Source organism: Oncorhynchus gorbuscha, linkage group LG18 (assembly GCF_021184085.1).
Source record: "Oncorhynchus gorbuscha isolate QuinsamMale2020 ecotype Even-year linkage group LG18, OgorEven_v1.0, whole genome shotgun sequence".
In the NCBI taxonomy this organism is placed as follows: Eukaryota; Metazoa; Chordata; class Actinopteri; order Salmoniformes; family Salmonidae; genus Oncorhynchus; species Oncorhynchus gorbuscha.
The window spans coordinates 47,967,189-47,983,158 of record NC_060190.1 but is presented as its reverse complement, the minus strand read 5'-3'; the positions used below and the strand labels follow the sequence as shown (position 1 = coordinate 47,983,158).

The 15,970-nt window shown below is 45.4% G+C and overlaps 1 pseudogene; it reads left to right on the top strand.

Moving 5' to 3' along the window:
* LOC124004381 overlaps positions 1-15,970 on the top strand; it is an 82,938-nt pseudogene that overhangs the window by 47,319 nt on the left and 19,649 nt on the right.

The following is a 15,970-nucleotide window of genomic DNA, read 5'->3' as shown; positions in this document are numbered from 1 at the left end:
TCAACCTGTATCTAATTATCCTCTGAGGACCTCGTTTTGGTCTCTCCACAGTAGATGTGCTGCCATTTGATCAGTTAAACCACCTCAAGTGACAGTTTAGAATTCATCTCCAATCTAAGATTATATTTTTTTTAATTAATTGAACAACAGGCTTAAAATTAATCTAGGTTTAAAGTGAAAACTAAACTTAGATTACAGGAATGATTTAATTTAACTAGGATTAATTTAAAACTAGGTTTAAAATTTGGTGCAACAAGATTAATAGATCAACCTTGATTTAACCCAGTTTAAGAGTTAATCCATGTTGATGCAACCCACCCTTAGATTGAATGGTTGTAAAGATGGGTAGAGGTCTGTAACTAATAAAGAGATGCTCTGCTTTTTTGACACCACTCCACCAATCTCTAGTTTTGTCTTATCTTGATTATAGTCCAGTCATATGGTCAAGTGCTGCAAAGAAAGACCTAGTTTAGCTGCAGCTGGTTGAGAACAAAGCGGAGCGTCTTGTTCTTCGTTGTAATCAGAGGGCTAATTTGAATTCTATGCATGCCAGTCTCTCTTGGTTAAGGGTTGAGGAAAGACTGACTGCGTCACTTCCTATTTTTATACGAAACATTAATGTGTTGGAAATTCCAAGTTGTTTGCATAGTCAACGTACACACAACACTGACACACACACACCTACCCCACCAGACATGCCACCAGGGGTCTTTTCACAGTCCCCAGGTCCAGAACAAATTCAAGGAAATGTACAGTACAGTATTATACAGAGCCATGAGTGCATGGAACTCCCTTCCATCTTATATGGCAAAAAGCAAGTGAACAGCAAACCTGGTTTCAAAAAACAATTAAAGCAACACCTCACGGCACAATACCTCTCCCCCATGTGATCTACTTGTTCTGTGTATGTACTGACATGCATGTGTAACTGATAGATGCACACACACACACACACGCACACACGCACGCACGCACGCACACGCACGCACGCACACACACACACACACACACACACACACACACACACACACACACACACACACACACACACACACACACACACACACACACACACACACACACACACACACACACACACACACACACACACACACACACACACACACACACACACACACACACACACACACACACACACACGTTAATGGTTTAAATGCATGTATATTTTTAAGTATTTTGTCTGTAATGTCTTTTTCGTTACATGTCGGACCCCAGTAAGACTAGCTATCGCCATTGGCATCGGCTAATGGGGATCCTAATAAATCTAATGCTTGGCTGCCGTTTGACAAATTAAAATAATCTTTCTCTTTTTATTTGAGTTTTTCATAATAATCTTATCATGTAGGCTATACTCACACTGCAGTCTGACTATGAGCTGTTGGCTAGAGGCTCATGTGCCAATATCAGAGTGGACACATTCGCTATTAAAGCACATTTTTTGTGTGACAAACCCATCAGTAGAGTTGAAAATGCAATGGAAACCCATTTAACTTGTCTTGTTTATTCGGTACATGGGATTAAATCGCAAAATGTATTTTATTTGCACTACGTCGTCACGTACAGCCTTTATCCACATCCAGTCAATTTTCTGGAAACACATCTGTGGTGGGAACATGTGAATACTGTTTTTATTGGGCTTTTACAATATTTGCATAAAAATGTGTTGTCAATTGGATGGAAACCTAGCTAGTGAGACTGAGTATGACAGAACATATTTACCCTGATAACCTCTAGAGGGTGCTAAAACAGAGGCTGAAAGTACACCAGACAGAGCAGACACAACAGACATTGATAAGTAATGTATGAGATTGAGAGAACCACTAAAGTTTCCTAGTGACATTCTGATGAGGACCTGATATTGTGACGGTCTGTGCTTAAACTCCACCTTGGGTCGTTGGACAAGCCTATTTGGAAATGAATCAAGTATGGGTAGCTGAGAAGGAAGAAGCTTTCCCCAGTTGCCTCAGCTATAAAAACTCTAATTCAACTACCTGGTATCCCTGCACACTGAGTCAGTACTGGTACTCCTTGTATATACAGTGCATTCGGAAAGTATTCAGATAGGGGTTGCTCAGCTCGGACACCAATAACATAGTCAAAAAAGGGGAACTGTAGCCAACATAACCTTCACTCCAAATCACAACTTCAAACCTACAACCTGATTTTAGACAAAATTACCTGGAGAAATACCTACTACCAAACCAACGACCAGCAAAAGAAACAGAAACCTGAAAACACTATTCAACCTGAAACTGAGTGAGTAATGTTTAGTCTGATGCCACTTTTAAAGCCAAGAAGAAAAATCAATTACAATAATATATTTTTACTATAAGGACTGAATTCTAAGTTAAGGCTACCCAGCTTGCTAGGTCAGAACTTATCTGGCTGCAACTTCAATTAGTACTGAGGTGTGAAGTGAGAGGTGTCAAAGCTCTTGAGCCCAACAATGGTAGGAGAGTTTCACAGCCTCCCCCACCCAAATGCAGAGGCCTTTGAAGCCCCCTCCCTCTGTGCAGTGGTCATTACAGTAAAGTAACCTCTGGATTCATCTCTATTTTGAACTGATATGCAGCCAGGACACTTCAATTGTAAATTACCTTAATAAGAAACAATACCGTTGCTTTGATCACATCAGAAGAAATACTCCAGAAGGAATGCCTTGACGTCGCAATCTCCAAAATACAACAGCCACAGGTCAACTTTGTATGGGCATCATAAAGGAGCATTCGCCAAAACTGAAGAGATATACCTAGCTAAAACCTCAACAAAAAACAAACAGTGGACAGAGACTTGCTAGATACGTTAGCTAGCTAGCTGGGATTTTCTAAAAGGAATCTGCCTCCCGGAAAAAGAAAAAGCTTCTAACAAGTGGGTGTGACACCTATTCCTGTTGTCTGCTGTGCTGCTGCTTGGATTCCACCTAGCGATCTGTTCACCGTCTGCCCTGGTCTTTCTCCCCTTGTCTGGTATAGGTACCCCCGCCACACTCCCCCTTCTCTCCTGAGCTTTCACTCACCTCCAGCACACACGCACTTACACACACACCGCAGACTTTGGACTGATCAGAATTCTAGGTAGGCTAATTAACTTGTGAAGCTTATTACGCGAGCTTACTCAGAAACACTTTAATTAACTATTATAGGCCTACTATTTATTTATTTCGTTATTTTATCTCATACTTTTATAGCCTACTGGACTCATAGAGTGCTACTCTCTCAAGTTATCTTGTTGGGGCGAGTGACTCTTTGAACTTACAAAGATTAGCCCCAAGTCGTCATATCTTTTTCTTGTGCTTTATGCTATTTGCCTCATGACACCTGCGTGCTTTGTTGACTATGAACTTGCTTGTTTACCCAACCATGGGACAGCATATGTTTGTTCCCAAACACGGGACTCTGACTCTCTATTGGTTACACAGACTCTTGGCCTCCCGTCCTATTCTAACTACCTCTCTCCGGCTTTGTATTCATGTTACCTGATGAAATTGCTCTACAATATGATCTTGTTGCCATCTGATGCACATTCAAATGTCATTAAAAATCAACACTGCAGAGTTCTCCCTGTCCTCTGCCGTGCCCTGATTATATTATTGCTGATGATATCTGGAAATGTGCATATACACCCTAGCCCATCTACTGTTGCTAGCCCCAATTCTGATTTGTGCTCTGATATCTGTTTCACTGATTTCTGCTCTCGTAAAAGTCTTGGTTTTCTGCACGTTAACACTAGAAGCTTATAACATAAAATGTATCTATTGAAGCTGTGGGTTCACAGCTCCAATCCAGATGTGCTGGTCATTACTCAAACGTGGTTAAGAAAGAGTGTTTTGAACACTGATATTAACCTTTCTGGTAATATCCTTTTTGGGCAAGACATATCTTCCAAAGGTGGTGGAGTGGCAATCTTTACCAAGGAACCCCTTCAGTGCTCGAATGTCTCCACAAAATCTGTCCCCAAACAATTTGATTTGCTGGTTTTAAGCATTAAACGTTCAAATAACTCTTTATTGACTGTTGCTGGGTGTTATTGTCCACCATCAGCACCTGCCTTACCTGCCCTACTAAGCTCTCTCCGGGCCCCTTACACTAAGTCTGAATTTGTCCTGATAGGTCACCTAAACTGGGACATGCTTAAACTACCTGACCAAGTCCTAAAGCAATGGGACTCCCTAATTCTTTCTCAGATTATTACCAATCACACAAGGTATGACTCCGAACACCCAGAAAAGGCTACTATCCTTGATGTTATCCTCACAAAAATCCTGATAGGTATCAGTCTGGTGTTTTCTGTAATTTTCTGACCTTAGTGATCACTGTTTTACAGCCTGTGTTTGTAAAATGGTTAAAGACCTAGAGAATAAAACCTCCTCCTCACAGCTGCCCAAGTCCGTTAATGTTGATGATGATATGGTTGGTACTGACAAGGAGCACATGGCTGAGCTGTTTAATCACCACTTCATTAAGTCAGGATTCCTATTTGACTCAGCCTTACCTTACTGCCTGTCCAAAATGTCCTCATCTCCCACCCCTTCTAATGCGAGTAGCCCCGATGCTCCTCCCTCTCTTCCCCCTGCCCCACTACAAAGTCCCTCTCTTCCCCCTGCCCCACTACTGAGTCTGAGGTGCTAAAGGAGCTCATTAAACTTGACCCCCCAAAAAACATCTGGGTCAGATGGTTTAGGTACTATCTTCTTTAGGTTGCAGCCCCTATTATCGCCAAGTCTATCTCTGACCTTGTTAACCTGTATCTCCTCTCTGGGGAGGTTCCCATTGCTTGGAATGCAGCCATGGTGCATCCTTTATTTAAGTGGGAAATCAAGCTGATCTTAACTGTTATAGGCCAATTTATGTTTTGCCCTGTTTATCAGAAGTGTTGGAAAAACTTGTTAAATAATCAACTGAGTGGATTTGTTGATGTCTATAGTATTCTCTCTGGTTCGCAATCTGCTTTCTGCTCAGGTTATGGATGTGTCACTGCAACCTTAAAGGTCCTAACTGATGTCACCATTGCCGTTGATTCTAAGCAATGATGTGCTTCTATTTTTATTGACTTTGCCAAAGCTTTTGACACGGTAGACCATTCCATTCTTGTGGGCCGGCTAAGGAGTATTGGTGTCTCTGAGGGGTCTTTGGCCCCTCAGAGACACTTGGCGCACTTCAGGTGGGTGGTTGGATTGGTGGAAAGTGGTAGGTGGGGGGCTCTGGAATTGAATATCCGTATAACACATCAGGAGAGAGAGAAGGGAAAGAGAGAGAGAGATAAAGGGAGAGGGAGAGTGAGCACTGAAGTGCGTTGTGATTAAGGGAACAAAGAAAACTCCAGGTTAAAGATGAGGAGTATAAATATAGCCAGGAACTGTTATTAAACCACTTACATATGGGAATATAATTACACCTTTGCCTGGTGTTTGGAAGTTGAACGTGAAAATAGACTCTCATTTTGCAGCGTAATTTCACAGCAGCAGTCAGTGATTAGAAGTTGAGTAAAACCCCAACGTGCTTTTGGCTGCAGAGTGTAGAAACACCCACCCTGGGTTGTGGTTACCTAGCAGAGTGGCCAGAACCCTAGCTGGGGGTGGGGTGGGGGGTCTTGCTGGGGTCTTCCATCTAGGGTGTGGGAAAAGTATGTGAACCCTTTGGAAATACCTGGATTTATGTATAAATTAGTAGTACAATTTGATCTGATCTTCATCTAGGTCACAACAATAGACAAACACAGTCTGCTTAAACTAATAAAACACAAAAAATTGACATTTTCATGTCTTTATTGAACACACCGTGTAAACATTCACAGTGCAGGGTGGGAAAAGTATGTGAACCCCTGGACTTAGTAACTGGTTGGCCGTCCTTAACCTCAACAAAACATTTTCTGTAGTTGTGGATCAGACCTGCACAACGGTCAGGAGGATTTTTGGACCATTCCTCTTTACAAAACTGTTTCGGTTCAGCAGTATTCTTGGGATGTCTGGTGTGAACTGTTCTCTTTTTGTCATGCCACAGCATCTCAATCAGGTTGAGGTCAGGACTCTGACTGTGCCACTCCAGAAGGTGTATTTTCTTCTGTTGAAGCCATTCTGTTGTTGATTTACTTCTGTGTTTTGGGTCGTTGTCCTGTTGCATCACCCAACTTCTGTTGTTCTTCAATTGGCGTACAGATAGCCTTACATTCTCCTGCAAAATGTCTCGATAAACTTGGGAATTCATTTTCCGTCGATGATAGCAAGCTGCCAAGGCCCTGAGGCAGCAAAGCAGCCTCAAACCATGATGCTCCCTCCACCATACTTTACAGTTGGGATGAGGTTTTGTTGGTATGCTGTGCCTTCTTTTCTCCACAGATAGTGTTGCGTGTTCCTTCCAAACAACTCAACTGTAGTTTCATCTGTTAACAGAATATTTTGCCAGTAGTGCTGTGGAACATACAGTTGCATTTTTGCAAACTTCAGACAGAATGTTTATTTTGGACACCAGTGGCATCTTCCGTGGTGTCCTCCCGTGAACACCATTCTTGTTTAGTGTTTTAAGTATCGTAGACTCATCAACAGAGATGTGAGCATGTTCCAGAGATTTTGCAAGTCTTTAGCTGACACTCTAGGATTCTTCTTAACCTCATTGAGCATTTTGTGCTGTGCTCTTGCAGTCATCTTTTCAGGATGGCCACTCCTAGGGAGAGTAGCAGCAGTGCTGAACTTTCTCCATTTATAGACAACTGGTCTTACCATGGACTGATGAACATCAAGGCTTTTAGAGATACTTTTGTAACCCATTCTAGCTTTATGCAAGTCAACAATTCATAAACTTATGTCTTCTGAGATCTCTTTTGTTCGAGGCATGGTTCACATCAGGCAATGATTCTTGTGAATAGCAAAGTCATATTTTGTGAGTGTTTTTTATAGGGAAAGGCAGCTCTACCCAACATCTCCAATCTCGTCTCATTGATTGGACTCCAGGTTAGCTGACTTCTGAATTAGCTTTTGGAGTCATTAGCCTAGGGGTTCACATACCTTTTCCAACCTACACTGTGAATGTTTATGTTATGTATTCAATAAAGACAAGAACAATTCAATAATATGTGTGTGTTATTAATTTAAGCACACTATGTTTGTCAATTGTTGTGACTTAGATGAAGATCAGATCAAATGCGATGACCAATTTATGCAGAAATCCAGGTAATTCCAAAGGGTTGACATGATTTTTCTTGCCACAGTATATATATATAGGTGCCCATGATTCGACGAGCAAGTGTCCATATTCTTTTGGTCATGTACTAAATATATATATATATATACAGTGGGGAGAACAAGTATTTGATACACTGCCAATTTAGCAGGTTTTCCTACTTACAAAGCATGTAGAGGTCTGTAATTTTTTATCATAGGTACACTTCAACTGTGAGAGACGGAATCTAAAACAAAAATCCAGAAAATCACATTGTATGATTTTTAAGTAATTCATTTGCATTTTATTGAGTTTTTAGATGCGTTTTGGCAAACTCTAAGCAGGCTTTCATGTGCCTTTTACTGAGGTGTGGCTTCTGTCTGGTCACTCTACCATAAAGGCCTGATTGGTGGAGGGCTGCAGAGATGGTTGTCCTTCTGGAAGGTTCTCCCATCTTTACAGAAGAACTCTGGGCCATCGGGTTCATGGTAACCTCCCTGACCTTTACGAATGATGGCGGCCACTGTGTTCTTGGGGACCTTCAATGCAGCAGAAATGTTTTGGTACCCTTCCCCAGATCTGTGCCTCGAAACAATCCTGTCTCGGAGCTCTAAGGACAATTCCTTCGACCTCTTGGCTTGGTTTTTGATCTGACATGCACTGTCAACTGTGGAACCTTATAATAGACTGGTGTGTGCCTTTCCAAATCATGTCCAATCAATTGAATTTACCACAGGTGGACTCCAATCAAGTTGTAGAAACATCTCAAGGATTATCAATGGAAACAGGATGCACCTGAGCTCAATTTCTAGTCTCATAGCAAAGGGTCTGAATACTTACTGTATGTAAATAACGTTTTTCTGTTTTTTATATCTAATAAGCGTGCAAACATTTCTAAAAGCCTGTTTTTGCCTCGTCATTATGTGGTATTGTGTTTATATTGATGAGAAAAAATAACATTTAATCTCTTTTAGAACAAGGCTGTTACGTAACAACATGTGGAAAAAGTCAAGTGGACTGAATACTTTCTGAATGCACTGTATTTTTTTGTTTTGATACAGTGGCAGTTGGTGATACTTAAGATGAGGGAGGAATATTTTTACCTTTCCTGAACATGGCCTTAATTCTATTACATTATATTGGATGACTGTCATCCCTTTTCCATTCACCCAGTTCAACGTAACAGCGATAGGTTTAGGCTACTACATGATTCTTGAATGTTCCCTATACCCATCATGAGGTTGCTACATCCTAGCCTACAGTTTGCAATGTAGGTGCACAGAGGTCCAGAAAAAATGTGAAACATGAACAGACATTCGATGCCGCCTTGCACACTGTTGCCTGTATCTAGCTGATCTAGGGCGTAATTATTAGTCCAACAGTTGCAAACAAGAGTTTCTATTAGAAGAATTCAGGTTTATCTCTGTTTTGTTTCGTTTGCTTCCTTTTAAGAAAAATGGTATTACTTCCCGCATCTACTGTATGTGCTCTCCTCCTCTCACCTTTTCCCTTCAATTGGCCCGACCAACCAGTGCTCCCACACATTGGCTAACCGGGCTATCTGCATTGTGTCCCACCACCCGCCAACCCCTCTAAGGAGCCTCCAATGGTACACGAAAGCCCAAAAACAAAGTGATAATTTATGTTGGATGGGGAGTCTGTAATCAGGGCCCGCTGTCCCATCCAAGACCCAAGTCACAGACAGGTCCAGCAGCTGCTGTTGAACAAAAACACACTCTCCTGTCATTATCAATCAAGGCTCTCCTTTTCATTCATTCACCTCTCTCTCTTCTCTCTCTCTCTCTCTCTCTCTCTCTCTCTCTCTCTCTCTCTCTCTCTCTCTCTCTCTCTCTCGCTCTCTCTACCAATTTTCCTGCAATAGGGGCTGTTTCATCAGATAGCCTAACTCTGCTACCAGCCCACCACCATGGCACAGTAACCTAATATGTTGATCTGCTCCCCTACTCAGAGTAATTAGATTTTCTATATAATCCCTCTCCCCTCTGCCCCCCCCCCCTTTCCCTCCAGATGGACCCGGTACAGAAGGCAGTGATGAACCACACCTTCGGCCCCCCCATGATGAAGACCAAACGACCCATCATCTCCTGCAACGTCTGCCAGATCCGCTTCAACTCAGAGGTAAGACAGAAAGGCACTAGGCATTCATCTATCCATACCTCCATCCACATATTTACCAGTCCTTCTATCTTAGTATTCCACACATCCATCTATGGACTACATCATAGCCTGACGTAATGTCAGTGATTGACTATACTGCTGGAGCAGGTGTCAGGTCAGAACTGTGTCTGTGACTTCTCGGCTCCACTTTTAGCCTTTGGGCAGCCCTGCTTATCTTACATTTTTGCTGGCACTTCCCAGAAAGGAGTTATGAATATTATGCAACTGTGTTCTGGGGGGCTAGGGAACAAGAGACCAGGGGCCTGAGATGTTGAGGTTGGATGGGGTGAGTGAGTAACTGTGGGAATGTCTTAGAGAGGAAACACACTAGAACAACGGCTGGCCGAGTGCTTCTGATCGGATAGAAAACAATAGAACAGTGCATCATGGGGAGGGTCATGATAGAGGGCTTGTGAAGGGTAAGTGAGGGTGAATTACACAAAGCACATTCCAGCATATCAGCCTTGGGACAGGGCACCAACCCAAAAATAGGATGACTGAGGGAGCATAACTAAAGAATGAAGTGGTTCAATTGAAGGGGGGGTTTAAGTGTCCCCATAAATCTGCCAGCGGTGTTTACTGATACTTTCACAGTTGAAAAACAAATAAATCATAAGATATACATCCACAACATTTCTTTGGCTCCAGGGCTGGGCTAATTCGCATGATACAACCATGGTGTGTGTGTGTGTGTGTGTGTGTGTGTGTGTGTGTGTGTGTGTGTGTGTGTGTGTGTGTGTGTGTGTGTGTGTGTGTGTGCGTGCGTGCGTGCGTGCGTGCGTGTGTGTGTGTGTGGGCCTTGTGAGACTAATCTGAGCTGTTTGTTCCATCGGCATGGAAAAGTGATTAGGATCTTGGATGGTTCTGCACACATTCCAATAGAGAGAGGGGGGTCTGACAGATGATAGGTGCTTTTGACACCGACTGCCTTCTGAAACATACAGTCATGAAGACAGAAGCTCTCAGCTCTGTAAACAATTTAATGTGAAGTCCTCACATTATCCACTGCTCAGTTTGATTGCATGTCTTTATGTGTATTGTACTGTAACCACATATAAATGTTGCCTCCTCTTCCTTTCTATATGATCCTCTGACCTTGCTTCTGTGTGTGTATTACAACACAAACTTAATGTAAACAGATGTGGAGATATGGTTATATCTGAGGCTGAGTCAAACGCCTGATTTTCTCTTTATATACCCCTTCCCCTTCCCCTTCCCCTTCCCCTTCCCCTTCCCCTTCCCCTTCCCCCCCTTCCCCTTCCCCTTCCCCCTGCCCCTGCCCCTGCCCCTGCCCCTGCCCCTGCCCCTGCCCCTGCCCCTGCCCCTGCCCCTTCCACGTCCCCGTCCCCTTCCCCGTCCCCTTCCCCTTCCTCGTCCCCTTCCCCTTCCCCTTCCCCTTCCCCTTCCCCGTCCCCTTCCTCGTCCCCTTCCCCTTCCCCTTCCCCTTCCCTTCCCCTTCCCCTTCCCCTTCCCCTTCCCCGTCCCCGTCCCCGTCCCTTCCCCTTCCCCTTCCCCGTCCCCTTCCCCTTCCCCCCCCTTCCCCTTCCCCTTCCCCCCTTCCCCTTCCCCGTCCCCTTCCCCGTCCCCGTCCCCTTCCCCCCGTCCCCGTCCCCTTCCCCTTCCCCTTCCCCTTCCCCTTCCCCTTCCCTTCCCCTTCCCCTTCCCCCGTCCCCCTTCCCCTTCCCCTTCCCCGTCCCCTTCCCCTTCCCCTTCCCCTTCCCCTTCCCCGTCCCCATCCCCGTCCCCTTCCCCGTCCCCTTCCCCTTCCCCTTCCCCGTCCCCTTCCCCGTCCCCTTCTTCGTCCCCTTCCCCTTCCCCGTCCCCGTCCCCTTCCCTTCCCCCCCTTCCCCTTCCCCTTCCCCTTCCCCTTCCCCTTCCCCGTCCCCTTCCCCTTTCCCGTCTCCGTCCCCTTCCCCGTCCCTTCCCCGTCTCCATCCCCTTCCCCGTCTCCGTCCCCTTCCCCGTCCCTTCCCCGTCTCCGTCCCCTTCCCCGTCTCCGTCCCCTTCCCTGTCCCCTTCCCCGTCTCCATCCCCTTCCCCGTCCCCGTCCCCTTCCCCTTCCCCTACCCCTTCCCCTTCCTCTTCCCCACACAGATGTGAACGTTTGATCACCATTCAGATGATTATTAAGTAGTAAGAACTGTTTTCCTGCCATAAACTGCATAAAGGTTATTATAGTTTTCTGTTTTTCTATTCGTTTTTTTTTCTCTTTTTTTGTTTATTTGAGTTTGTTTTGGTGTCAAAGATACCATATTTTTGTTTTTCTAATGGGTTCATTAATTATTTCAGTCAAAAGAAATGATCTATATTAATTTTGTTTTTGTTTCAGATTAATTTTACTATAATAACCTTGGACTGCATTGAGTACAACTATTTCACTGTGGGAGGCTTAGGCAATTTGGGGATCTATACAATTCATATCGCTGAAACGTTACAGATTTCGCAATAGGAATTTAAAGGTAATTTCCGATTGAGCCGACATATGCAGAGTTTACTGTGAGTTTCGGTGATATGGATTGAATAGAGACCTTGGTTTATAATGTTCACTGTGTATATACAACATTATTGTTGTGCAATATTACATGTTTTTTGTAGTGTTTCACAATGGGTATATAGATTACAGCCCAGGGTACATTGGCCCACAATAGCATGAGTGATGGGTATATACAGTACAGCCCGGGGTACAGCCCAGGGTACAGCCCAGGGTACATTGGCCCACAATAGCATGAGTGATGGGTATATCCCCTAAACATAAAAGTCTCTTGCTCAGGGAAATCCAGTGTTTATGGCTGCTGCTGTCACCTCTACGCCAAACACAAGTTTGTACACACAAGCATGGCAACAAATATTGACGCATGCCAATGAATAAAGCACTAAATACTTTTTGGGAAATGCCGTGGGTGGTGGATGCAGAGACAGGGGCTTCTCAGACTCCATTACAGCTGCACCACTGTGGGGGGGGGTCTTGACCTGATCCTGTGGGAGGGGAAGCGGGGGGTCTCAATGATATCTATCTACCTGCGCTGACCCCACTCCCGTGGACCTCCTCTCACATGGCCGACCTCTATGGTTGGTTAGGTGTCACTGCTCTAACCCCACTCCCGTGGACCTCCTCTCACATGGTCGAACTCTATTGTTGGTTAGGTGTCACTGCTCTAACCCCACTCCCGTGGACCTCCTCTCTCATGGTCGACCTCTATGGTTGGTTAGGTGTCACTGCTCTAACCCCACTCCCGTGGACCTCCTCTCACATGGTCGACCTCTATGGTTGGTTAGGTGTCACTGCTCTAACCTCATTCCCGTGGACCTCCTCTCACACGGTCGACCTCTATGGTGGGTTAGGTGTCACTGCTCTAACCCCACTCCCGTGGACCTCCTCTCACATGGTCGACCTCTATGGTTGGTTAGGTGTCACTGCTCTAACCTCACTCCCGTGGACCTCCTCTCACATGGTCGACCTCTATTGTTGGTTAGGTGTCACTGCTCTAACCCCACTCCCGTGGACCTCCTCTCTCTCATGGTCGACCTCTATGGTTGGTTAGGTGTCACTGCTCTAACCCCACTCCCGTGGACCTCCTCTCACATGGTCGACCTCCATTGTTGGTTAGGTGTCACTGCTCTAACCCCACTCCCGTGGACCTCCTCTCACATGGTCGACCTCTATGGTTGGTTAGGTGTCACTGCTCTAACCTCATTCCCGTGGACCTCCTCTCACATGGTCGACCTCTATGGTGGGTTAGGTGTCACTGCTCTAACCCCACTCCCGTGGACCTCCTCTCACATGGTCGACCTCTATGGTGGGTTAGGTGTCACTGCTCTAACCCCACTCCCGTGGACCTCCTCTCACATGGTCGACCTCTATGGTTGGTTAGGTGTCACTGCTCTAACCTCACTCCCGTGGACCTCCTCTCACATGGTCTATTGTTGGTTAGGTGTCACTGCTCTAACCCCACTCCCGTGGACCTCCTCTCACTCATGGTCGACCTCTATGGTTGGTTAGGTGTCACTGCTCTAACCCCACTCCCGTGGACCTCCTCTCACATGGTCGACCTCCATTGTTGGTTAGGTGTCACTGCTCTAACCCCACTCCCGTGGACCTCCTCTCACATGGTCGACCTCTATGGTTGGTTAGGTGTCACTGCTCTAACCTCATTCCCGTGGACCTCCTCTCACATGGTCGACCTCTATGGTGGGTTAGGTGTCACTGCTCTAACCCCACTCCCGTGGACCTCCTCTCACATGGTCGACCTCTATGGTTGGTTAGGTGTCACTGCTCTAACCTCACTCCCGTGGACCTCCTCTCACATGGTCGACCTCTATTGTTGGTTAGGTGTCACTGCTCTAACCCCACTCCCGTGGACCTCTATGGTTGGTTAGGTGTCACTGCTCTAACCCCACTCCCGTGGACCTCCTCTCACATGGTCGACCTCTATGGTTGGTTAGGTGTCACTGCTCTAACCCCACTCCCGTGGACCTCCTATCTCATGGTCGACCTCTATGGTTGGTTAGGTGTCACTGCTCTAACCCCACTCCCGTGGACCCCCTCTCACATGGTCGACCTCTATGGTTGGTTAGGTGTCACTGCTCTAACCTCACTCCCGTGGACCTCCTCTCACATGGTCGACCTCTATGGTTGGTTAGGTGTCACTGCTCTAACCCCACTCCCGTGGACTTCCTCTCACATGGTCGACCTCTATGGTTGGTTAGGTGTCACTGCTCTAACCCCACTCCCGTGGACCTCCTCTCACATGGTCGACCTCTATGGTTGGTTAGGTGTCACTGCTCTAACCCCACTCCCGTGGACCTCCTCTCACATGGTCAACCTCTATGGTTGGTTAGGTGTCACTGCTCTAACCCCACTCCCGTGGACCTCCTCTCTCATGGTCGACCTCTATGGTTGGTTAGGTGTCACTGCTCCAACCCCACTCCCGTGGACCTCCTCTCACATGGTCGACCTCTATGGTTGGCTAGGTGTCACTGCTCTAACCCCACTCCCGTGGTCCTCCTCTCTCATGGTCGACCTCTATGGTTGGTTAGGTGTCACTGCTCTAACCCCACTCCCGTGGACCTCCTCTCTCATGGTCGACCTCTATGGTTGGTTAGGTGTCACTGCTCTAACCCCACTCCCGTGGACCTCCTCTCTCATGGTCGATCTCTATGGTTGGTTAGGTGTCACTGCTCTAACCTCACTCCCGTGGACCTACTCTCACATGGCCGACCTCTATGATTGGTTAGGTGTCACTGCTCTAACCCCACTCCCGTGGACCTCCTCTCTCATGGTCGACCTCTATGGTTGGTTAGGTGTCACTGCTCTAACCCCACTCCCGTGGACCTCCTCTCACATGGTCGACCTCTATGGTTGGCTAGGTGTCACTGCTCTAACCCCACTCCCGTGGACCTCCTCTCACATGGCCGACCTCTATGGTTGGTTAAGTGTCACTGCTCTCAGTACCTGAGGTGCTCTTCATGCAGCACTACTGCATTTCAAAAGCATGGTTAGACACTAGATCATACTTTCTATACTTTCCTAATGCTATAAATGGTAAGACTAGTTTCTATAAATATTCAAAATAAAGTACAGTCAGCACTCTCACTTAGGGCATTTTAACATATAGTCCTCTTTAAAAGAACCGATCTCAGTCTTCTTTAAAGTGAACTGTGGGGTAAAAAATAAAAATCTCTTTGTATTCACAGTGCCCTTGGCTTTGAATGAGGACTCAACTCTTTTGCCAGTTCACTTCACCTATTTTGTGGACCGAGTCGTCTTTGCGTTCACATTGCTATGTTTAGAAAGGAACCAAGATCTTTTTCCAACATTCTCTCAATGCACTCTGGGTTTTTACAAAGTGTAGGACAAGCCATTCCATCAGAATATGTTATCGGACAGCTAGGTCCGACTTACATGTTGTAAGCTAATAGATTGCATTTAATTAAAGGTGAGACATAGTCATTGTAATCAGAAGATACTATTAACATGTAAATATGATTGGTAACAGAATAAATAGCAGAAGAATAACTGCATTTTAAATAATGCTGTAATCAAAAGAGCTAGAATTGATTTTGTACCATATGTTGTGATTCTCACCAAATGTCTCACACTATTCAAACCCTACAATGGAATAAACAGCTTATAAAGTTATTTTAGCCTATAGATCACATATTGCAAACAACCAATCTGAACTAAAAACTCCACACATTTTTGTAATTTCTGTGCATCCAATTGATAATCAATAGGCCTAACCAAAAACAGCACCCGTTTTTCAGCAAACCTGCACATCAGCATCTTCTCTCTATTGTGGCACCAATGTGAGAGGGTTTATGGCAGGTGAAAACGTTTTGCAGTAGTCCAGTGTGCGGTGCAGGAATAATGACAAGCAAACCTGGGTAGCTTTGTGTTCACATTACCCTAAAAAAGGGAACCAGACTGCGGAATTCAAGCGAACCGAACTCAGACCTCTTGAGATGGTCTCATTTCGGTTCACTTCGGGGGCTGACTTCCTTTGAAGGGTCTGACTTCCTTTGGAGTGTTCACACTGGACAAAAAAATTAAGCGAACTGCACTGAGTTCACAAACATTGGGGAACAAAGTGAAAAAACACCCTGGACTGCATTTTCTG